This window comes from Culex quinquefasciatus, chromosome 2 (genome assembly GCF_015732765.1).
Source record: "Culex quinquefasciatus strain JHB chromosome 2, VPISU_Cqui_1.0_pri_paternal, whole genome shotgun sequence".
In the NCBI taxonomy this organism is placed as follows: domain Eukaryota; kingdom Metazoa; phylum Arthropoda; class Insecta; order Diptera; family Culicidae; genus Culex; species Culex quinquefasciatus.
In genome coordinates this window covers 166,849,785-166,874,991 of record NC_051862.1, presented here as the reverse complement: position 1 = coordinate 166,874,991, position 25,207 = coordinate 166,849,785, and the positions used below count along the sequence as shown (strand labels likewise).

At 36.3% G+C, this 25,207-nt stretch overlaps 1 long non-coding RNA gene across 1 annotated transcript; it reads right to left on the bottom strand.

The window, feature by feature from the left end:
• Window positions 1-22,959: 22,959 nt before the first annotated feature.
• LOC119767343 lies at window positions 22,960-23,714 on the bottom strand. Its single transcript, XR_005277460.1, has 2 exons — window positions 23,314-23,714; window positions 22,960-23,246 (listed from the first exon to the last, which is right to left on the bottom strand). It is a non-coding gene; the product is annotated as an uncharacterized LOC119767343 (long non-coding RNA).
• Window positions 23,715-25,207: the final 1,493 nt, after the last annotated feature.

Below are 25,207 nucleotides of genomic sequence, written 5' to 3'. Positions count from 1 at the left end.
AAACCGCGTGGTAAAAAAGGCACTATTTCATAATGTTGAAATGATTTCCATGAAAAAATAACGGCACGGGACACGGGACGGATTTCCAAACGCAAGTTCCCGAAGGACCCTATCCGCCAGAGACTATGGATAAATGCCCCGCGAAGTGGCGATGAAGACGGTTTTGCAAGTTCAAAGTTCAGATTTGTTCGGACCACTTCGCGATGAACTTCTTGAGAGTCCACGAAAGGTCGGATTCTACACATGCACGCGTTTCCTTCGATTCCCTGTGCGAGTCGACAGCGGGAGTGGGCCAGTCCTCGGAGAAGGTTATCGAAGGATGTTCGGAAAGACCAGCTCCGCCACAATCACCGGAATCACGGATGTTTCTGCACTTGGTCGGTTACTCCCTGCCGGAGATTGCAGCAAGTTGTTCGGAAGGATCATAAGCGGGACTTGGCCAGTCCCCAGTCCAGTACTACCCGGACAATCTTCCCGGTCAATCGGAAGCAACAGTTCTCATCTTTTTTCGTAACAGATTTGCACACACAAAAAGAGATGTTTCTTGAAAATTTGGTGTAAACAAACAGACAACACCACACCAATACTGCTACACGCACAGAGCCCACGCAGTAGTATTAGTGAAGAGCCCACGGTAAACAACTTGGTGACTGTCAAATGTTCTAGCCATTTACAGTGGTGCCAGGGGGTTGGAAGAGTCACTTGCTTGCTGCGCATTAGGATAGTTCATTTTTGGGTATATTATTCAAGCAATACGGAAAGCAGAATTGTTGAAAATTACAAATCAAGTTGTAATATTCTCAACAAAAAAAAATCAGGTTTCACTGTAAACCACCCTACTACTGAAAAGTTGCCCAGGATGATCACCGCGATAATCGGCAGCATTTCGCTCTTTAAAATCGAAAGAAAATGAATTTTTCAACTTTTTACGAGTTCATAACGTGCATGTTGCTGTTATAACCGAAACATTTTTAAAAACTGGCACTTATTTGAAAAGTGATCCAGATTATAAAGTAATAACCAATAACAGAATGAATCGAAATGTTGCAATAGTTATCCACCGTAGTATGACTTATAGCACGTTACGTGACATTAAGTTAAAAGTTATTGATAGTTTGGGCATTGAACTTGAAACTTCTTTTGGGAATATTATGATTGCAGCTGCATATTTGCCATTCCAATGCACTGGGGAAAATAAAATTTATTATTTCAAAGGGGATTTGAATAAACTTACTCGGCATAGATCTCGATTTTTGATCATCGGTGATTTTAATGCCAAACACCAATCTTGGAATAATTCAAAAGTAAATTCCAATGGTAAAATTCTATTCAGAGATTGCACTTCTGGTCTTTATTCGGTTTTATACCCGAATGGGCCAACTTGCTTTTCTTCTGTTAGAAATCCATCAACAATTGATTTGGTTTTGACAAATCAAAGTCAGTATTGTGGTCCTTTAGTGACTCATGCTGATTTTGATTCTGATCATCTTCCAGTAACTTTTCACTTTCTCATGAAGCAGTTACCAGACCCAATAGTTCTGTGTTTAATTACCACAAAGCTAATTGGGACAGGTATCAGCATCATATTGAGAATAATTTAAATCATGATTTTGTTTTAGAAACCAAAGCTGATATTGATTCAGCCTTGGAATCTTTAACTAATGCAATTTTGGATGCTAGGAATATTGCTATTCCTAAAGTCCAAGTCAAATTTGATTCTCCCATTATTGATGACGATCTTCAGCTTCTGATTCGTCTGAAAAATGTTCGCCGAAGACAGTATCAACGTTCTCGTGATCCTGCACTGAAGCGAATTCAAAAAGATTTGCAAAAGGTTATTGACCACAGATTCACTCTTCTGCGAAATGAAAAGTTCGCAAGAGATGTCGAACAAATTAAACCTTATTCCAAACCTTTTTGGAAACTTTCAAAGGTTCTTAAGAAACCTCAAAAACCCATCCCTTCTTTAAAAGATGGTGATAATATTCTATTAACTAATGGGGAAAAAGCTCAAAAACTTGCTCAGCAGTTTGAGAGTGCTCATAATTTCAACTTGAATGTTTTGAGTCCTATTGAAAATCAAATTTCAATAGAATTTCAGAATATTGTTGAACAAGAATTTTCATCAGATGAAGTTTTTAATACGGATCTGAATGAAATAAAATCTATTATCAAAAAATTTAAAAATATGAAAGCCCCTGGTGAGGATGGCATTTTTACATTTTAATTAAAAATTACCAGAAGCAACTTTAAGTAGCTTGGTCAAAATTTTCAACAAATGTTTTGATTTGGCATATTTTCCCAGTAGTTGGAAAAATGCCAAAGTAATTCCGATTTTGAAACCGGATAAAAATCCTGCTGAAGCCTCAAGCTATCGGCCCATTAGTTTGCTTTCATCTATTAGTAAATTATTCGAAAGAATAATTCTTAATAGAATGATGACGCACATTAATGAAAATTCAATTTTCGCTGATGAGCAGTTTGGATTTCGCCTTGGGCATTCAACTACTCATCAGTTGTTGAGAGTTTCAAATTTAATTCGAAGCAACAAATCTGAGGGCTATTCTACTGGCGCTGCTCTTCTAGACATAGAAAAAGCATTTGACAGTGTTTGGCATAAAGGTTTGATTGCGAAATTGAAAAGGTTTAATTTTCCGATTTATATCGTGAAAATTATTCAAAATTATTTGACGGATCGTACTCTGCAGGTATGTTATCAGAATAGCAAATCTGATCAACTACCTGTACGTGCTGGCGTCCCTCAAGGAAGCATTTTGGGTCCAATTTTATACAATATTTTTACTTCTGACTTGCCTGATTTGCCCCCAGGATGTCAGAAATCACTTTTTGCTGATGATACAAGCATCTCCGCCAAAGGCAGAAGCCTTCGTGTCATCACAAGAAGATTACAAAAAGCTTGGATATTTTCAATTCTTATTTGAAAGAATGGAAAATTACTCCAAATGCTGCAAAACTCAACTTATTATTTTCCCTCACAAACCAAGGGCTGATTTTCTTAAACCAAAAGTCATCACATTATAAAGATGAATGAGGTAAATTTAAAGTGGGAGGATCAAGTGAAATATCTTGGACTTGCTTTTGACAAAAACCTTACTTACAAGGATCACATTGAAAGTATCCAGGTTAAATGTAACAAATATATTAAATGTTTGTATCCACTTATAAACAGGAATTCTAGACTTTGTCTCAAGAATAAACTGTTAATTTATAAACAAATTTTCAGACCTGCCATGCTTTATGCTGTGCCGATCTGGACAAGCTGTTGCTTAACCAGGAAGAAAAAACTTCAGAGGATTCAGAACAAAATTCTGAAAATGATTCTGAAACTTCCTCCCTGGTTCAGCACCAGTGAACTTCATCAATTAGCCGAAGTTGACACTTTGGATGTTATGTCCAATAAGATAATTGATGCATTTCGACAAAAATCATTGCAGTCTTCAGCTGCATTGATCCGCTCTTTATATAGTTTATAAGTTAGTTTTAAGGTATCCCTTTTCCCTTTTGTACATGTAGGACCTCCTACATTTGAAATCACTGAATAGCGAAAGCTACAATATTTCATGAATAAATGAAAGTTGCTAGTATTTAAAATTGAGGTGAAAAGTCATCGTTTGTGATTGGACACTCAATAATATTTTAACTGAATGAATGTACATGGAAAAGAAATTTGAATAAATATAAATTAAAAAAAAAAAAAAAAAAATCGGCAGCATTTGGGATTTCCAAGTCAGTCAACCTCTACCTCCCCAACCCAACACCTTTGGTTCGGTTTAGGGCGGCGTTCTAGTGGCCCAAGTGTGGCGCTGATAGTTGAGCCCAACGAGTGTTTTGCACTCGAGCAAAGTGAGCACCTCGCGGGAAAACGCAAATTTAGCCAAGTGCTTCCGTGAAACTGAAACCATACCATCACTTGAGAATGGTCCAGGTCGAGCATGAACATACCTTTGCGTTGTGTACCACCCGTTTTTGAAGTGACGCTCGAGCGGTGAAGGTATTTTTTAATGAATTTTCAAAGTTGATATCTGCAACGACAATTGCTTTTAAATTACAGATTAATAGGGTGTCACTTTTATGAAAGTTATTTTTTAAGTCTAACGTTGTCAATATAATTTGTGTTACAAAAAATTTCAAATTTATCATATAAATAAAAATAGAACTATTTTAAGACACCCTAGTATATAGTTCTCAGCTGTGAGCAATAATTTACGTTGCAGTTGACAAGTTTTTCGCAAAAAAAAAAAACAATCAGAACTAGACCCGCGCGAGACATCGTAACTCATTATTATCATCATCTAGTGTCACGAGTGAACATCGTTTCCCTAATAGAACTGTCGGTTTGCCAACCATTGTTGAGTAAAGGATGCGCGGTTTTTGGTGAATCTTAAAAGTTTTATGACAATGATGTGGCGTTACACGCATGACGTGTAATTTTAAACGATGTGAAAGCATATTAGAATTGCAAAGGAAAATTAGTTGGTCAAAAAGTTTTAATCTTTGTTTGAATTTTTTTTTTAAAGAGAATATCCATTAAATTCATTTCAAATATCAATATTTCGGTCATTAATATAAAAAAAATATTTGTGTTTATTTCTCATAAATACGGCCTAAGCAAATATTTTTCAAAGATTACATCTTGTTAATTTAGTACGAATTTAGTATTTAAACTAGATCTGTGTATTCAGGTAACTTTAACCGAAAAGTGCGCATTCGTCACCAGTTCCGATGTTACGATTTGTTTAATTATTATTAGCATATTTACGACAACTGTTATTAAACCCAGTGCCGAACCAGTTTCTTCCCACCGTGATGTCCAATGAAGCTCACTTCACCCAACTGGCGCAAGTTCGAGGTCCTAGCCAGTAGTTAGTTAAACCAACTAAAGACGCTCGTCGTCGCTGCTTTGGGTGGCTTCTTCTGCCCCTCGCCGCAGATTGCTTGTGTAAAGTGCTGGCGAAAATTATATGTTTATTTCATTTTTAATCGTCCGTGAGTTTTTATTGGCAAGGACTCACTGCGCTTCTCCGCCAGTACCAACCAAGCAGACTGAGCCCAGGCCGGCCGCTAACTGGCTGCTGACGACTGTTTTCGCATAGTTATTATGAACGATTGCCACCACCCACCGAACCCCCGCTTTCACCACCCACCGAGCTATGCGACCAGGGCGAAGTCTGCCCTCCCCTTCGTATATGGTGCAGGCATATGTGCGTGAGAACACACACACAGACATTCGTGAATACATTTGGTTTAGCAGCCAACATCGAACGCGTTAATCTGCATAATCGACTGACATAGGCATAATTTTAATCAGGGGTGATTAAACAAAATCTTTAGAAATAAGTTATAAAAAACAAGAAAAAAATCATTGGTTATTTTGTAAAGGTTAATTCGAAGTACGTAAGGGAAATTCTTGTATGTTTGGCAGGTTGAGCACTCGCTCCCAACTCCATCCAATTTGCTGATTTTCACTTGCTTGCTCACTTCTTATTGAGCTATTTATCACTCAAGTTCAGTTGAAAACGCTTTTAATTAGCTTTAATTGAATGTCAATGTTCTGACCTGCCAACATTGGAGGCACGCTGGATTTACATGATGTTCCCCTAACTTTTGGTTTTGGAAATACAAATTTTTGTACCAATTTAAAAGCAAGGCTATTTTCTATTTTAATTCTGAAAGTCCGCTATTTTTTGCAGGTTGATTTCATCTACTGTAAAAATTATTCAAAAAAATAAGTTAATTTTTCGATTAAGTTTTAAGTTTTAAAAACAATTGAATAAAAATTTATTTTTGGACAAATAATTAAGTAATATAACTTGTTACTATTAAGTAATACCTCACTGCCATTTTCCCTGGAGATGGAGCCACACGTTGCCGTCGTTTCAGGGCTACTTGCAAAGATGTTGATATATATCACACATTTATTTTATATTCCCGAGCAGGAGTAAATAACACGGGAATACCAAATTTTGGTATTACTTGAGCAAATAACAGCGACCAAAATGTGCCCTTGGTTGCCCAGTAATAGATGGTAAAATACCATGAAATCATACCAAAGTTTTGTATGTGGAAGGGCACAACAATACCAAACCATGTTATTCCAAGGGTAAAATAATACCTCAAAATAGAACCATTTCAATACCAAGTTGAGGTCTTCTGGATTTTTGAACATTGCTTGAATACCAAAACTTGGTATTGCCATGGTTTTAATTTTAGGTATTCCCGCGCCCTTGGAAAATCATATTTTGGTATTCCTGTGGTCTTCCACATACATGATTTGGTATGATTTCATGGTATTTTACCATCTATTACTGGGCAACCAAGATCACATTTTGGTCGCTGATATTTGCACAAGTAATACCAAAATTTGGTATTTTCATACCATTTTTAGTGCAGCAGTTGCAGTTAGTGAAAAACGGAAATGATCCATATGCAACAGCCAAATCTACTCACCTGATGATTCCATGTTGTTCTTAGTGATATTCTTCACCACACCGAATGCATTTGTCATTGATGAACGGCCTGTGCATGAAGTTCTTGAAGATTCTGAAAAATAACAAGATTTAAAAATAAGTGTTATTAAAATAAAACTGGATTGAAATTCACCAAAATTCAATAATCTTTCGATTGACTCGTTTTTCAAAGTATTTGGTTTTTTTTTCAAGTCATTTTATCGCAAAATTTATTATCTTGTCCAAATTGGTAAAAAAAATCCCATAGTTTTAGAGAAAATTGATGAAACCTTTCAATACCAAAATAATACCAAAATGTGCCATCCTGACTTAGAAAATTTTCCACAATTTCAAGTCATTTCTGTAGGGGGTATATCAAAAATGTTTAAAATCATGTTCGAAATTTCCGGTTTTCAATGAAAGCATTCGCTTTGAGACATCATTTTAGTTCAAAATTAATTATTTTGTCAAAATTGGTCAAAATTTTCCCATAGTTTCAGAGGAATTTGATAAAACACTTTAATACAAAAATAATACCAAAATGTGCCATCCTGACTTAGAAAATTTTCAACAATTTCAAGTAATTTCTTTAGGGGGTATATCAAAAATGTTTAAAATCAAGTTTGAAATTTCCGGTTTTCAATGAAAGCATTCGCTTTGAGACATCATTTTAGTTCAAAATAAATTATTTTGTCAAAATTGGTCAAAATTTTCCCATAGTTTCAGAGGAATTTGATAAAACACTTTAATACCAAAATAATACCAAAATGTGCCATCCTGACTTAGAAAATTTTCAACAATTTCAAGTAATTTCTTTAGGGGGTATATCAAAAATGTTTAAAATCAAGTTTGAAATTTCCGGTTTTCAATGAAAGCATTCGCTTTGAGACATCATTTTAGTTCAAAATAAATTATTTTGTCAAAATTGGTCAAAATTTTCCCATAGTTTCAGAGGAATTTGATAAAACACTTTAATACCAAAATAATACCAAAATGTGCCATCCTGACTTAGAAAATTTTCAACAATTTCAAGTAATTTCTTTAGGGGGTATATCAAAAATGTTTAAAATCAAGTTTGAAATTTCCGGTTTTCAATTAAAGCATTTGCTTTGAGACATAATTTTAGCGCAAAATTAATTATTTTGTCAAAATTGGTCAAAATTTTCCCATAGTTTCAGAGGAATTTGATAAAACACTGTAATACCAAAAGAATACCAATATGTGGTGTTCGACCATTGACAAATTCTGCAATTTTGCAATATGAAAACAATACCTTAAATTGGTATGATACCACATTTTGCTCTTGCATAATCCTCAAGACAAATTTTAAAGGGTCCAGGAATACCAAAATTTGGTATTGATACCAGAGAAAGGTATTATTACGCATTTCCCTTGTTATTTACCTATGCTCGGGTTTATATACTTGTGTTGATAGAAATCACAGCTTTTATAATACCGTCAGTGGGGGTGACTATGGGTCAAAAAACGATACACCTGTCGTATTTTCTTAATAACAAAAACAATTCAAATAACATCGAAAATCTTTCAACGTAGATTTGTTTTTAGATAGTTTACTAACATTTTCCCAAAATATGGTGGATTTTGATGAACACTACCTTAAATGCCTATTGTTTGAAAATTGACCCAATCTCACCCCTTAGAGGGGGTGACATTGAGTCAATTCAAACTAAAATGATGCTCAAATACAACGATATGGTAAAAACAAGTCATCCAACAGTGTTTCTTGTTCGAGGGAATCGTATTGACACGCTACAGTGTTTGAAGTGGAGATTTTCAAACATTTGGGTAGTTTTCGAGCAATTCTAACAAAAATATTGGAAAAATGATTTTTCGAGAGGTCATTTTTGACCAAAAACGTACCCCAACTTTAGACAGCTGCCAAAATAACAGGATTTGTTCTAGGAACGAGATTTTTTCAGCGAAGTCATCTTAAGATGTCCCCTACACAACCCTTTCAACAGAATTCATTTTCATTGAGAAGAACCTGAGAAATGGTAAAATCCGTCAAAAATCACTTTGACCCAATCTCACCCCCCAGACCCAATGTCACCCCCACTGACGGTATGTAAAATTGCAAAATATTGATTTTTTTATTTGAATCTCAATATTCTTGTTCGTAAAATCTGTTAGGAGCAGGTTTAAATCTATTTGATAATGGGGAGGAATAGTTAGTTTTTTTTGTAACTTTTTCTAGGTTGTTTAATACTTCCAGACTCCAGTTATGTGTAAGCCAGTTTAGTAATGCTATCAGAATCTCTGATTTCAATTCAAGTGGTATACTAACCATTCTGAATTGTCCAAAAATAAATAGAGTCTCGATCAATCAATAATGAAATGATATCGGACAAAATTCGTTAATCTGTTGAACTAACGGTTTTCGGATTATGAGTGCGGTGCCTGTGTGGACGCGCAGTCCTGTTTTTTCGTGTTATTTTCCATCTCTTTTGTGTCGCTGTTCGAGTGGGGGACGAGAAGTCGTGATTATGCAGGTTAATTTTTTTGTGTGCTTTTGTGTCGCTATTGGTATGGGGTGAGTGATTGTGGTAATCGAATAATAGCATGACGTACTGAATTATTTGTGTCTTAAGCGTAATTTTCGTTGAGTAATTGGTGTTTTTTGTGATTGTTTTTGGTGATCTTAATTAATTGTTTTGTGATTTTCAAAGCCCTTCCTATATCATCGTTGATCGGAAGGCACGGCGTCGGGTAAATTGTGTATAGTTTTTTGAATAAGGTTTTATTTTTTATTGTGAAAAAGCCATTTCTATATAATGATCGAAAGACGCACTGACATTTTGGATTAATTAATAGTGGAGTGAAATAATTGTGTGTGAGTGACTTTGTGTGTTAACCAAAAAGACCTTCCCATAGCATCGTTGCTCGGAAGGCTCGCCGACAGGTCTGTTATGAAAGTCCTCCCCATAGCATCGTAGCTCGGGAGGCATCGAAAAGCCAATACCTTATCCTACTAACCAAAAATAATAATAATCACGTGATGCTTGAAGGAGATGCTGTGGATTCAACGGTCTCAAGCGGTATCAACAAGTATATAGCGAAAAACTGTGTGCTTGATGAGTCTGCAACTTCAACTATCGGACTAACATTCCTCCCTTTCGTTGAACTGCAGGCTTCTTGGGAGGGCGCCGGTATTGACTAATAAAGTAGGGATCTTCAGAGGTTAAACAGTGAACGGATGGTTGGCTCCCACTGATCATTTTGATTCATTGTTTAGCTTCAGCTGATCTGTCAATAACGGAGTAGCAGCTCATTGGCAGTCAACCATGCTCATGCTCATGCTCAAGTAATACCTCACTGCCATTTTGGGCACCCCTGATTTAAAAAGTGCACATTTAAAGCCTTCTCAGGCCAGAATCTGTTTGTCTTAACTGAAATGTGAAGCAAAAAAGAATAAGTACAATGAAATCTTCACTTAGTTTCACTTGATTTTAGTTCATGAAATGTTAAAAAAAAACTGTTAGGGCACGGTTTCTTTTAAAGCTTCGCTGAACTAATTCTAACACCTCTTAAAAATCCAACAAAATGTAGGTGCACGTAAAATACCGCTTTACTTCCAGATTTCCAATTTCTTGCAAAATCCACCGACTCTTTTTTTCAACTCTTTCGGACTTGTCTCTCAAAAGTTGCCATTTATGAGCGCCCCCAGGGCCCACGAGGACCCGAAACCAACCTGTGGCCAACGCACAGTCGGCCTACCAACCAACCGCCAGGACCAGTTTCTATGACTTTTGTGACACGCCAAAGTACCACACCGCGGCCGCGTCTCCGACTGTCGTCCACCCGTGTGAAAGTAAATTTATGGGCGGCCAGTGGGAAACATGACTAAATTATAGTTTTAAGCTAAAGTGTCTTTGCCGGGTCAGCTTTAGCCGAATGGTCAACCCGGGGGGCACAGACTTGTCAGGTTGAGATTTTTGTCATATTAAATCTATTGTAAAAATAATCTATTGTAAAACAATAGTTATTTTTATTTCAGAAATATTGAATTAAAAAAAAACAAAAGTTCATTTTGAAAATTCAACTTTTGCATCTAGTCACCTACACATCTGTAACATCTGTGTTGCCGGCATGGGACCCCACGAAGAGACCCACGAATCCGCTGCATGCGTGCGGAAAAGCGTTTCTAAAGTGTTTAGAGAATCTAGTTTAAGTTTGGAACATACTTATTTACAACTGGGTGGATTGATTGCCGCAAGCGTTGGTCGAAAAAAACGTATTGCGTAAATTGAAAACGGGATTTCAAAATTGTTCCTGAAACAGTTTTATTCAGCAGGTGAAATTTTGCTCAAAACTACTTCAAATAAATTGCATTCTGCTAAATTTCCTAAAAAGACCAATTACAAAGAATAGTTTTATGAAAGGTTAAAAACAACTTTAAAAAAATTATGCCGGCAATATGTATGCAGGGCATGTAGGGGAATATTTGCGTACCGTAAACCGGGGTGACTTTGATAGGATTTCAATTTTTCCAACAGGTAAGGTTTTTCTCAAGATTATTATTTTTAAAACATGTACTGGGGTAGGCCACACAAAGTCCATGCACTATTTTGGAAAAAAAGTTTTTTCAATAGTGTTAAGAAAAATAGTTACGTTAAAAATTCTTAGTTTTAATTCCGGGGTGACTTTGATAGTCATAGTTTTTCTTGTTAAAATCATATTTAAGATGTTCAAATTTTATTTGTACGTTAAATGTACCATCACTAAAGTAGCTGATATAGTTTGTAAGAAAAAAAATCAATATTTATTTTAAGTTAACTAAGTTTATAAGCTTTTTAACAAAATACATATAAATTTTAGGTAAAATTGTTTAAAAGTCGGAATTTTGCCTGAAATTTGTTAAAACTAGTTTTGTTTACAAAATTATCGATTTCTATTGCATTTTATACTGAATTCGAAGCACGAATCACAAGTTTTCACATTTTAAATGAAATTTGTTCAACTGAAAATGCCTATAAATTTTGAGTTTTTATTTAACTGGGTTTCAAAAACACATATTATTTATTATTTACAAACTTGTTTAACCTTCTCCTAGTGGAAAATTGTCCAAAGAATCCGAAAATGCATTTCGTTTTCCGATTAAAAATCATGATCATTGAGAAAATCATGACACTTTGAGAAGTTTAAAATAATGACTTCCATCAACATTTTTTTAAACTATAGTTAACTAACTTTATAAACCTTTCAAAAACTTATGAAAAGATCTTCTTGAGGTACTTTGAACACTTCTCTACCACGGTCAGTATGTTTCTGAACCATTCCTTACGTTTTTTTAATGTACTCTTCATTTTGCGGAAAAATCGCAAACCTATCAAATTCACCCCGGCTATCAAAGTCACCCCGTTTTACGGTAATCAGGTGCAGGCAATCAAGCTGTCAAACACAATAAGGTTTGAGTCTTGGCTAGTTTGCAAGAAAATTTCCGAGCAATACCACCTCAATAACAAATACATCTTTTTTTTATTTTTGGACAACAATTTCTGCAGCAGCCTTAAACAACAGACAAGAAAAAAAGAATGTTTAACTAGAAATAAAAAGTTTGACAAATTAAAAATTTATGATTTTTACCGAATTTTGGGTTTTTAAATAAGCTGCAGTTGGTTTTTTTTTTTTCAACAGTTTGAGAAACTTATTAGTAAATTTTAGGAGGCAAAGGCTTATCTAGGATGTTATTAATTTGTCTATGTTTGTACTTATACAAATTAAATTTTATTACTAAGAACGCTAATAGTTTTTCTAAGTAACAAAATTTAACATTTGCAGGGAAGAGATTTTGTTTTTTGGTAGTACAGTCCAGACTCGATTATACGAAGGCCTCGGAAAAATTTCACTTCGGATAATCGAATCAAGAAATAATGTTTTTTGTTGTCTAATTTTTGATTGATTGACCCCTAAACTACGCTAAAATGATTCATTAATTTTAAATCCAATATGGCGCCCAAAATGGTGGTGATGTAATATTTGAAAAATGCATTTTATTTTTCAATTGGCAACCAACAATTTAAATTCGACTAGAATGGTGTCGCAGAACTCGATTTTTTTGTTAAAAACAAGAAATAAACAAAAATCGTGATTCGATTATCCGAAGTCTCATACAAACCATCGGATAATCGAAACTTCGGATAATCGAAACTTCGGATAATCGAGTCTGGACTGTATTTGTTAAAAACTTGAGAAAGATCCATTCTCTGTGGCAGTTCTGAATGAGCTCTTCAATATGTTTAAGCAGGCAGAAATAAATTTACAATCAATATGTTTCAATGAGTGGAAAAACAGAAAAAAACCTGTCACACATCCCGTTTTTTTCAGGACATTTTCCTTAACAGGCGCCTGACGGTGATACAGTTTCTGAACCGGCCAGCGAGACTTAATTTTATGCTGCAAACATCAAGAACGAACTGGGCGATGTCTTACGACTTACATGTTATGAGGAAGGAGACGCAAAATCAATTGCCAGGAACGTGCAGAAAAATAACATGAATGAATCTTGACAAACGACGACATGAAGATGCGCGTGCATTGCCTTCTAATGAAGGGCCTTTTTTCTGCAACAATTCATTGATTTTGAAACAAGTTGGGGTTCTTATTGGGTTTTTAAGAGCAAATGAATGGTTTTGATGAATGAAACCAAAAAGAAAGATTTTGTATGTAGATCTGACTAAAATTTATGGCTGATAAAATAATTAAAGATTGCCAGAACTGCACAATTATTGAAAAAAAATATGGAAAACCCTCTAACAAGCCAACTGCTCAAATCGACTCAATCAAATTGATTTATGTGGAATTTTTATATGATATACCGTACCGCACCCCTCGGCCACCGGATTCTTGGCAGAATGACAACCACAACCGGCATCGTATTGACAACCGCAGCGTTATTACGAACACCCGCGATTGAGGGGGAGGGCCATCGCCGCGCCGCGATTTGAGGTTGCCCTTTAGGTGGCCCCGTGTGTTGGTTGTGTACTAACCTGTGCGATTCTGCTCCTCCTACTAGTCAACACCAGCGCGCGCGTTTGTTTGCAAAATGCCGTGTACTGTATGGTTGGCAGGGTCTATGTTAGACTGGTTCAGGCCATGATTTTCAGACAATGTTTTCCACGAAAACCGAATATTTTTTTTAGATTATTATTTATTACTTAAATGACCGATTCTTTCGTGACGAGACAACGTTTGTACGCATATGTTTTCAATTTTTTGCTGATAACTTCAAAATCTGTGGGAATAGGTACCAATATTTATACAAATTTTGAAAGAACATTAAATTTCCAATAAGATTCACTCCAGCAAACATTTAAAAAACACAAAGTTTGAGTCAAGTGGGATACAAATAGGGACGTGGCGTTACATCGTGCTGCCACCTGTTTTTTTTAAGCGCAAGAGTGTAAAAGTGCTGAGTCATCGTCTAAAAATAGACGGCGTCCTATCTCGCCCAGCAAAATTAAGTCGATAAAGTAGTCGGTTTCGATGAGAAAAAGTGGAAAATGTGGTCTAAAAATAGCGACGCCACCCCCCTATGTAGCGTGACGGGACAACATCGTACACACAGAAAAAAATCAATTCCCGTAATCGTGAATTGTGTTCATGAATTTGAGAACCACGAAGAAATTTATTCAAGAGTATGGTTCATTTGCACCATAAACGTGAATATACACCTTCGTGGTGCTCAAAATCATGAATAAAATTCACGATTTCGAGAATTGTCGTTTTCCGTGCAATTGGATCCTTTTTATTTTTATACACAAAATCGAAGAACTCTGCTCTCCTAGTAAGTTTCTGAAAAAACTATTTCTTTAGTTATTTCTAAAAAGAAAAACGAAGATTTTGCTTCCTGGATCATCCATTTTCGTCAAACTTTGTTGATTTGACTTGTATGTACTTCATTTTGTGACGGGACAACGCAGATATTTTGCAAAAGACGGTTTTGCTCGCGTTGTGCTGAGCTCGAATATGACTCCTAGAATACTCCAAAGTATTCAGGGAATGTGCAATCCAAGATGGCGGTCAATATGGCGGTGCTAGAATATACGATATTTTATAAAGAAATGTAACCGGCAATGAACAGGTCAAATTCAACTAAGGGTCGCTGAACTCGAATATGAGCCCTAGAATATTCCAAAATACTCAGGAAATGTGCAATCCAAGATGGCGGCAAATATGGCGAAGCTAAAAAATTGAATTGCATTCCCTGAGTACATTAGAAAATTATAAGGCTTATATTCGAGTTCAGCGTCCCCAAATTAATTAAATTTGACCTGTTGACAGCCTGTTACATTTCAGTATAAAAATTTCCAATATTCTAGGATCGCCATCTTGAATTTCACATTTCCCGAATGCTTTGAAGTATTCAAAAGGTCGTATCCGAGTTCAGCGATTCCAAATTAGTTAAATTTGACTAGTTGATTGAACTTATAAATCCTTTTATGGTGTTTTTTTTTCATTCAGCCGCCATATTAGACGCCATCTTGAATATCTCGCGTCCCTTTGAGACTCAGGAAATCAACAGGCAAATTTGGAAACAGGAGGGTCGATTTAGTCTAGATCGATCAAAAACTGGCCTGTTACACGATTTGCTTCTAGACACGAGAAATTAGCACCTTTTTTTTGTATTCGTGCCTTGACCAAAAAATTGGCGTGACGGGACAACGCAAACTTGCGTCAGTCGTAACTCTGGTTCCTTTTGACCAATTTTCGATTTCTAATAAGCATTTTAAGGGGTTTTCGAGTGCGAAGAGAATCCAAAATATGATGCAAATCCGATATCACGAACCATTGCAAATTAAACAATTGTAATTTTTCGTGACGGGACAACGCTTCCAATTACCCCCTTTTTAAATGTCCTGTATAATTTTATACATACAGAATCTGCTTTTGTTAATAAAAGGGATTATAAAAGAGTCGTTTTACTATAAAATTCCGAATAGAATGATAAAATATCTGCATTCCATCCATTAATTTGTGCAAATATTTGAAAAAGCTGGGAAAATTAAAAATTTTCAGCGTTTATACATTTTACAACTTCTGCTTACATATATGTTGTAAAAAGGGACTTTGGTGTGGAAATATGTTTTTTGTGTTGTTCATATAGTTGGAAAACATTGAAAATTATCAGAACCATCCAAAGTGCAACTTGAAAAAATGACTGCTTGGTAAACAAGTGCTAAGAATCGGTCTATTTTAATATAATAAATAAGACATTTTTTATCTGTGTTTTTTTCAGTAGTGCCCAAGCTGATAAAATTCTCGATGAAATTATCCTTTAAAATTGCCTATGGGATCGTCTTAGAACCCTTAGAACATTGAAGTTCCTAGATTACAGCCCCTCAAACATAAAAAAATTAAAAAAAGAGAGTTTTCTCAGTGTCACCAAACCAGCACTCAAATTTCAATTGCCGATATCTCAGAAACTTATAACTAGTCCGTTTTTAATTGTCAAAAAGTCAATCATTCGTGAAATTTCAATATTGAAATTTTGACCCTTTTAAAATGTTATTCTTTATTTTATTGTTTTCAAGTTTTTTTTGTAAAAAGATCAGAAAATTTTATTTTTGGACAATGGAATATAAATTTATAAAACATTTGCATTTTAAAGGAAATTTACCCCTTAACACTGGAACGCCCAACGCATGTCCAACTTACACGGACGCCCAAGGCTCCCAAAAAAGGTGGAACGGTAACTTCAACTCGCTGCACAGAAAAAAATAATGTAAATTTGGAAGCTGTAATTTTGGAAGGTTGAATATTACCTCTTTTATGATGTAATTTTACCTCAATTTAGACTAAAAAAGTGACATTACACCAGAAAAGTGGTAAAATTACACATTTCCAGAGGTAAAATTACACATTTCCAGAGGTAAAATTACACCTTTTTTCTGACATAAAAGATGTACCCCTTCCCAGATTACCATGATTTTTTTTTTCTGTGTGGTTCTCGGGCATAACTCAACCAATTGGGACGATTCTTGTTTCAAGCGATTTGTAAGAATGTCTAGATGATTCTAGAACTTTGCAGAACTTAATTTGATCTAATCTGTAATTTTTGCGATCAAAAACATCGTTCCACCTTTTTTTAAAACGACTGTCTCCGCGGAATTTTTTGCGATTTTTTTTTACACGCGATAAAAAAGTTGGAACGATGTTTTTGATCACAAAAATTAGAGATTTGATCAAATTAAGTTCTGCAAAGTTCTAGAATCATCTAGACATCCTAACAAATTACTGGAAAGAAGAATCATCTTGATTGGTTGAGTTATGCCCGAGAACCATTGAGTTGAAGTTACCGTTCCAACTTTTTTGGAGCCTTGGGCGTTGGAATGTTAAAAAATATAAATAGGTACATATTATTTTTTTATCCATGTTACGGTATGAACATATTATTAAAAAAAACTGAAGTGGAGTCCTTTAAAAAAAAAGAATAGTACTTTTCGATTGCAGATACGGTTTTACATCATAAAATCAATTTAAAAAAATCATAGATCATGCCAAAGATACCAAATCGATCAGATTTTCGAATATTTAAATATCATTTACGTTAGAACAGCTGCAGAAACTATGGACTATGGAGACTTGTTTTGGAAAACCAATGATGCAAAATTGCTTCTTTAGTCTTAGGGAAACCCCCTGAAAAGTTTTAGTGAATTCAAAACATACAAATCCGGCAAATTCCGGCGATTTCCGGCAATTGCCGGCCAGCATTGGGAAATGTTAGTAAATCATACAAGAGCATTACATCCTAAAAAAAAATCCATAAAATCATTGAAACAACCTAAAGTTTCTATGGATGAAGGCATCCGACAACCTCGAAGGTAAACCAGTCAGGAGAGATTATGATCGTTATGCGGAGTCAAACGTAAAGAGTTTGTGCACTCCACGTGGTTGAGATGTTCAAATTTTGTGTTGGTGCTGAAGGTGGTGGGAAAACCAATCGACAAGCAATAAAATTTGATTTATTTACCCAAAAGTTATTCAGATCAACAGTGTTTTGCCTGCTTCCAGGCGAATTGTGGTTCAGAACGCCGAAAGTTAGGCGACAAAAAAGAAAATTCGCAAAATTCATGGCATATTTCACGTATTTTCTATCCACTTAAAAGTGTCAAAGGTGGAAAAGGGTGGAAACTGCAGGTGAAACCGGGAAAGGACGGGACGGTGGGAAAATCGTGTCGATGTTATTAATGGATATTACCGGTCGTTGAGTAGAACCTCACGTTTTTGGATGCGGGGGAGAGAAGCAGAGCGTTACTCACGTACTCTTCGTTGTGCGCGGTTTGGTGCCGAGTAATGGCCAGTCGATATTGCTCGACGGCGTCTGACGCGCCAAAGATGCACCTGTTGTCACGGGTTGATTTATGTTTATGGCGTTTTAAGTACGATCTCGTACACTTTCGCGATATACCTACCTACTACTCCTTGCTTGCCCAAAACAACTTGCTGCGGGGAGACCTGGCGGGGGATTTTTCAAGGTACGGCAGTTTGTTTTTTCATTCGCATTTGTTGCTGCTGGCTGCACTCACATATCGATTCGATCGACATCCATTAAGTGTGAACTTTTTTTATGAATTATGGTGTGCCAACCGCGGATTAGTGGGGGGTGAGGCACGGGGTAAAGTGGTCGGCTTTGTTAGGACGTGTCACGACGAATAGTTCGCGTCCTTACGTAAGAGTAGCGGTCGGATTTTGGCGATTCGCATGCAGCTAAAGTACAGTCAGTATAAACATAGAAATAAAAAAATTCTTAACCTAACACTTGTTCTCAAAACTGTTATCCACCTTTTTATTCTTTTTTTCAACTTTTTATTCTCAACATCCTAATTTTTTTTGCGTGTAACTGAGTGTACTACTACTGGTTTGTGGATTTCTGGTAATTCTGCATGCAACACAAATCTTCTTGCAAATGGACCGTTGAATTAGGTTTGGATGGCCAATTAATGGCTTGAGAAGTATTTCTAGCTTCTATGAGTTTTTACATGTGCATTGGTTCGGGGTTCCTATATCAACGTATAAAGAAATGAGTTCAGTTCAAGCTTGGAACAATAAAATTTATGTTTAATAATATTTTTTATTGAATAAAAATTGCTTAGATCTACATAAACAACATAATACATAATATTTTAAAATAATTTCTATTATGTCAAATCAAGTATTCCGTGAAAAATGTGTTTGTTTGTCACCAAATCTTCGTCAAGGCAATTTCCCATATGCACTTAAGATTAGATAAAATCGTCTTCCTTGAACTGATCAAAAGTGTTAACTAACAAGTTATCGTACCCAAAAATTCAACAAATTACAAATAAAAATAGTATTTTTATATGTAATTGATTCAAAGATTTTTCAAAATATTTATCATTTTAAAGAAAAACACATCCTATGATTTGTTAATTCTGATAAATTTCTAACTTTTGCCAATTTTTTTTTATGATGGACGGAGGAGGGAGGAGGGGGGGGGGCGGCGTCGACAAAAACTTTTAAAAATATTTGTACCAGCCTATATTGATTTATATAGAACAAATTTTCAAATGGCAGCAGGCAAATTAGGGTAGAGTAGTCATCAATGAGACACGGGGAACAATGATAAAATGGCTCTCACAAGTCGTAGTTTCAACCAATCAGGCTCATATTTGGAGGAAAGGTGTGTCTACGGGATACACGTCTGCCATATTAGTGGCTTTGGTTATGGACGCTCCCTTGAAAAGTTATTCATAAATGTTTGATTCTGGGGTGTAAAAGTAAATTATGGACAAAAATACTTTTCGCTCGTAGGCTGCCATTTACACCAAAACTAATATTTCTTCAAATTTCTTTCGACGTTCCATAGGGATTGAGTTGGGCTACAATGTCCTTTCATTAGATTTGACCAAAATTAAGAATATACCCAGAATCCAGGGCTGTTTCATTGTTCCCCACTCATGTTAGCCAATGGGTAACAATGAGACACTTTGATTTTTCTTCATTAAACATTTCAAAATCCATGTAAATCTTTCAAAACATGAATTAAAAGTGATTTTTGGCATATTTATAGAGTTTTAACTTCATTTAACCAGACATACAAAGTTATTTGGTATAAATATATGGATTTTACAAAATTTAAATACTTTTTAGTATAACTTTTGTTAATTAAAGTTTCATGTTGGCAAAATTGCTCTAAAATGTTCAAGGCAAGTCAACTGTAATGGAACAATACAAAAACATGATGTTTTACTAGAAAAGTATTGATTTTCGTAGAGTGTCTCATTGTTCCCCAGCTGTCTCATTGTTCCTGCCAAGTGCGTCTACAATGAGACAGTTGAATAACTCTGGCTGTAGATGTCGGTTTGATCTCATATTTTGGTCAATGTTTGAACACACTAAAAGAAATAAAATGCAACAAAAAGCTCATTAAAACATGCTGATGAAAAAATTAGAAAAATCGTTGAAAGTTGAAAACCAAAAGTGTTTCATTGATGACTACCCTACCCTATCTACGTTTTTCTTGAATAAATATTTGTTTGCTACGATATGGCCTTAAATATCAAAAAAAAATAGTAAATATTTCAAAGTGTTGCCCAATCAGTCATAATTTTGTGCTCGAATTTATCTTGGAAACTATTGAGAGCGAGTTGTGGCGCTATAACCACGGCAAATAGTGTCCAGGGCATTCGTGGAAATACAATGTCCCATCCCAGAGGGTCCCGGAGTACCAAACCTTCTTAGCATGGTGCTCCCAACGAATACAACCAAATCTCGGAGCGTATGGTGGTGTGTCCCCACGCTTCTTCCTCCCCTGTCGATTCAGAATTGTGTTGTTGTTCGAACACTCTGCGCTCAAACTCAACCCAATTACGAGTCATCTCTGCGATACGGCTTTACGCAGTAGGCCTGGCCGCTTTAACGCTTGTGATGTTTCAATGCATTCCGATGCAATGGCGCACTACAAATGTTAATAAATGACAAGAAGAGTGCTAGGCGTCATCTAACCTAAGGCACTCTCCAGGATCCCTTCGAAAGATTGGCTGCGCTAGGGTCTGATTAGATTAGATTAGATTAGAATTTATCTTGGAAACTATTGATCCGATTTCAAATATCAGGAAATGAAACCTTTAAAAACATCTCTCATCATTTTGAAAAATATATTTTCAGGATTTGGGTTCAGAAAATCGGATCAATAATTTCCCCGATATCGCCGATTGAAAATAAGAGCAAAATTTCAAAAGAAACAACAAAAATTCGTTGTATATAAAAAATTCGTTGTACATATATCAAAATTAAATTTAATGAACTAAAATTATACTTGGATTTTTTAGAGTATTTTTCCATTTTTAATTTTTTTATTCTGCAATTCCCTATTTTTATAAAAATCTATTTTTAATTGCTATGTTCCGAATAAATCTCTTCAAAATTTGAGAAAGAAGCTAATCTTCTGATTGCTATTACAAATGTTAAACCCTTAAAAATAACTTACCTCTAAATTCAACCCTTTCAAACTAAAACTAGGTTTGCTTAAATATTTATCCATTTTAAGAATGAAAATAAATTTGTTTTGAAGAAAAAGAACCATTGCAGAAAACAGAATGCAAACATATAAAAAAGCTTAGATATTTTAATAGGCATGATTTTTTAATAAGAGTCAAAATAAATTTGGTTCTGCATTAATTTACTAGTTTTTTGAATGTAATTTTTTTTATTCTGCATTACACAAATTTCATACCGGGCGTCGTTTGCAAGTAAGACTGTGTATGTGTTTCTTTGTACAATAGTAACTTTTTCAAATTTCCTTTTTTTTTTAAAGATCAGAAAACCCATAAGCTTCTGTCTCTGACCATAAAGAAAAAAATATGATTGCCTGAAAATAATAGAAATTTGCAAATCCAAAAATTCAATGCCATCGCAGCCACGTTTCTTACTATCAGAAGGGACGGAAGAATTTCGTTGCATTCTGCGCTAGCCGATTTTCTACTTCAAGCCACATAAATCAATGAACTTGAGTCGCCAAAGCACTGAATAAATACGGCAATAAATATTAGTGGTCTGTGCACTTTCTTGAACGCACAACGACGACGGCGGCGGCACCGACGGCGGGTGGTGAAGGTGGCAGCAGATTTGGTCTTAAATGAGACATTTAAAATCAGCAATTTGATATAAATTATGTGCAATTTTGTTCGCATATAATTAAGTGACATTAAGAACTCTCGCCTATAGCTCCGTCTCGTTTTGCCATCTTCTGCCGCCCCATCAAGAGTCCGCGAGGAGGCTTATTTATTCTCTAATTAAATTGGACACTCGCGCTACATGAGCCGACTGTCGGGTTTCGGTCTCGCGGCCATCGCCCGTTGACACCCCGCGGGACCAAAGACCGGCCAACACTCAGCTGGCATGGCATGGCGTTCAAGTCGAGCACCTACAAAACAACTCCTCCCTCGCCATCACCACTGCAGGGAGATTAGGGGGAGAGGTGAGATGCGGTGAGGTGGACCTGTCCCCCAAAACATGTTCTAAGAGTTCTTCTTACTACCAAGCTAAATGGGTAGTCGTGCGTATTTCATCAGGAGCAATGATCTTCTCAAGTCAGTGAATTATAACGCGGCCGCTGATCGACGGCTCCCATTGCCATATATCTCACCTCGCTTATTCACCCACCCCGGGACCACGTGCACCACCCCCTTTCATTCTGCGTGGCTGATGTATTGAGGTGACAAGTACCTTCGAACAAGAATTTAAACCATAGATCAATTCGTTTACACCCGCGACAGAAGCATTGCACCTGATGCTCGGGAACGGTGGGTGAGTTTTCATAATTTCACTTAAAAAATAACCCTTACATATTTTTTGTGAAATTTGTAGATTATGCTACTTAAACTTAGTGTCTTATCAAATGAGGTGCAAGCAATTCTTTACAAAACGGCCGATTTGGACCATTTCTATTTTTTTATTTGGCTCAAACTTTTAATGATAGGGGAAATAAACCCATTTTAATCAGTCCAAGCCGTTCGACCAATTCTCATCACTATTAAATCAACATTTTCAGATGTATCAACAATGTAGGGTTGCTTGCTCACTTTTGTTTGAGCTATTTATTACTTTGGAACAGTCAAAAACACTTTATGAAAGCTGTAATTCATGATCAAAGTGCTGATAGGCCGATAATAGAAATAGGCTGAGAAATGGTATATTTCCCCTATTACTTTTAATGGCCAAAGAAGCCATTTTATGTCATCACTCAGAAAAAAGTACTGGCAAAATCCATAAGAACGTCTTATGACCTTTCGACATCAGGATTTTATTCGGATGTCATAAGATTTTCTTATGGCTGGGAGGGGAAATTTGACAAAGCCGTCAATTAAGATTACCATTGAGTTATCTTATGACATTCATAGATGGAATTGTGTACAGAATATATGGCAATGCTCATGGAGATTATATTAATAAACATTGTTTTTTATACCCATTTTTTCTTATTTTTAATTGAATGAAAACAAAAAAAATATTTAAATTTTCAATGTATATATATTTTTAAATTATGGTAATATAACCAAAACTTCATTTCCTTCCGCTGCTCGTCGTCCCGTTGGTTTCCGCAACCTCCGGTTTAATCGTCTTTTGCTGGTGATTCGGCATGTTCTGCCGGATGGCCACCACCTTCGGCATGACCGCGTCAATCAAACTTAAACCTTCGACCGCTGCTCGGAACTGTCCTCACCGATGCTATTCTCCGGATCCTTCTGGAGGATGCTGGGGAGGGCCGTTGGCGGAACCAACGGCCATTGATATTACCTAAAATACCAAAACAAAATATTCAACTTCGAGCCAAAACCCACGGAACACCCGACACAGAACTTACCTGTGTCTTGGCGGTCGCGATAAAACTCATAGCGGCGGCGGCCTTGGCGGTGGCAGCTTTGTGAAGTAGTTACCGGAACGAACTACGGGGCGATTTGGAGCAGCGAGCGTTTAAAATTGTCTGCTCGATCCGTTCTTTTGCCATCTCGAAATGTCAAAAATTTCACACTAGCATCATACGCGAAAACCATTGAAAAATTACAGATGAATTCCATAAGAATTTCTTATGAAGTCCATAGTCTATCAACAGTGGACCAAATACATAAGTAAAGTTTAGATATAACCATATGAATTTATAGTGACGGTCATAAGATTGTCTATGAAAATCGCGAGAGCCTAGTGGATACTCAAATCAGGCAGCACATAAGATGTAGTCTTATGAAAATCTTACATTCTTTTTCCTCAGTGATTGGTTCACTCATACAAGTCTCATAGTGTCTTCGTCAAAGTTGTAGGTATTGACAAGGACTATTCAGAAAAACTAACTTAATCCACCTGTGTGGTTGATGCCTTCCTCACTTTTTACCAACAATGGGCAATATGAGTGGTTTGGACACATATTTCAGCTATTTTTTAGGTCCAGAAAAAAAAGTACACAGATATAACTTAACTTGTCATAACTCGAGACAGGGTTGCAAAATTTTCTATTATGTGGACTCGTTGGAAAGGTTTCTTGATTACCTAACCAACGATGGGTCGGATGATGGTTCCGGACATCGTTTACATGCATTTAAGTGAGATCCGGCTTCAAAAAAGTACATAAATATCACTTAAGTGGTCATAACTCGAGACAGGGTTGCCAGATCTTCGATGTTGTGGACTCGTTGGAAAGGGCTCTTGATAACCTAACCAACGATGGGTCGGATGATGGATCCGGACATCGTTTACATGCATTTAAGTGAGATCCGGCTTCAAAAAAGTACATAAATATCACTTAAGTGGTCATAACTCGAGACAGGGTTGCCAGATCTTCGATGTTGTGGACTCGTTGGAAAGGTCTCTTGATTACCTAACCAACGATGGGTCGGATGATGGTTCCGGACATCGTTTACATACATTTAAGTGAGACCCGGCTTCAAAAAAGTACATAAATATCACTTAAGTGGTCATAACTCGAGACAGGGTTGCCAGATCTTCGATGTGTTGGACTCGTTGGAAAGGGCTCTTGATAACCTAACCAACGATGGGTCGGATGATGGTTCCGGACATCGTTTACATGCATTTAAGTGAGATCCGGCTTCAAAAAAGTACATAAATATCACTTAAGTGGTCATATCTCGAGACAGGGTTGCCAGATTTTCAATTATGTGGACTCGTTGGAAAGGTCTCTTGATTACCTAACCAATGATGGGTCGGATGATGGTTCCGGACATCGTTTACATGCATTTAAGTGAGATCCGGCTTCAAAAAAGTACATAAATATCACTTAAGTGGTCATAACTCGAGACAGGATTGCCAGATTTTCAATTATGTAGACTCGTTGGAAAGGTCTCTTGATTACCTAACCAACGATGGGTCGGATGATGGTTCCGGACATCGTTTACATGCATTTAAGTGAGATCCGGCTTCAAAAAAGTACATAAATATCACTTAAGTGGTCATAACTCGAGACAGGGTTGCCAGATCTTCGATGTGTTGGACTCGTTGGAAAGGGCTCTTGATTACCTAACCAACGATGGGTCGGATGATGGTTCCGGACATCGTTTACATGCATTTAAGTGAGATCCGGCTTCAAAAAAGTACATAAATATCACTTAAGTGGTCATATCTCGAGACAGGGTTGCCAGATTTTCAATTATGTGGACTCGTTGGAAAGTTCTCTTGATTACCTAACCAATGATGGGTCGGATGATGGTTCCGGACATCGTTTACATGCATTTAAGTGAGATCCGGCT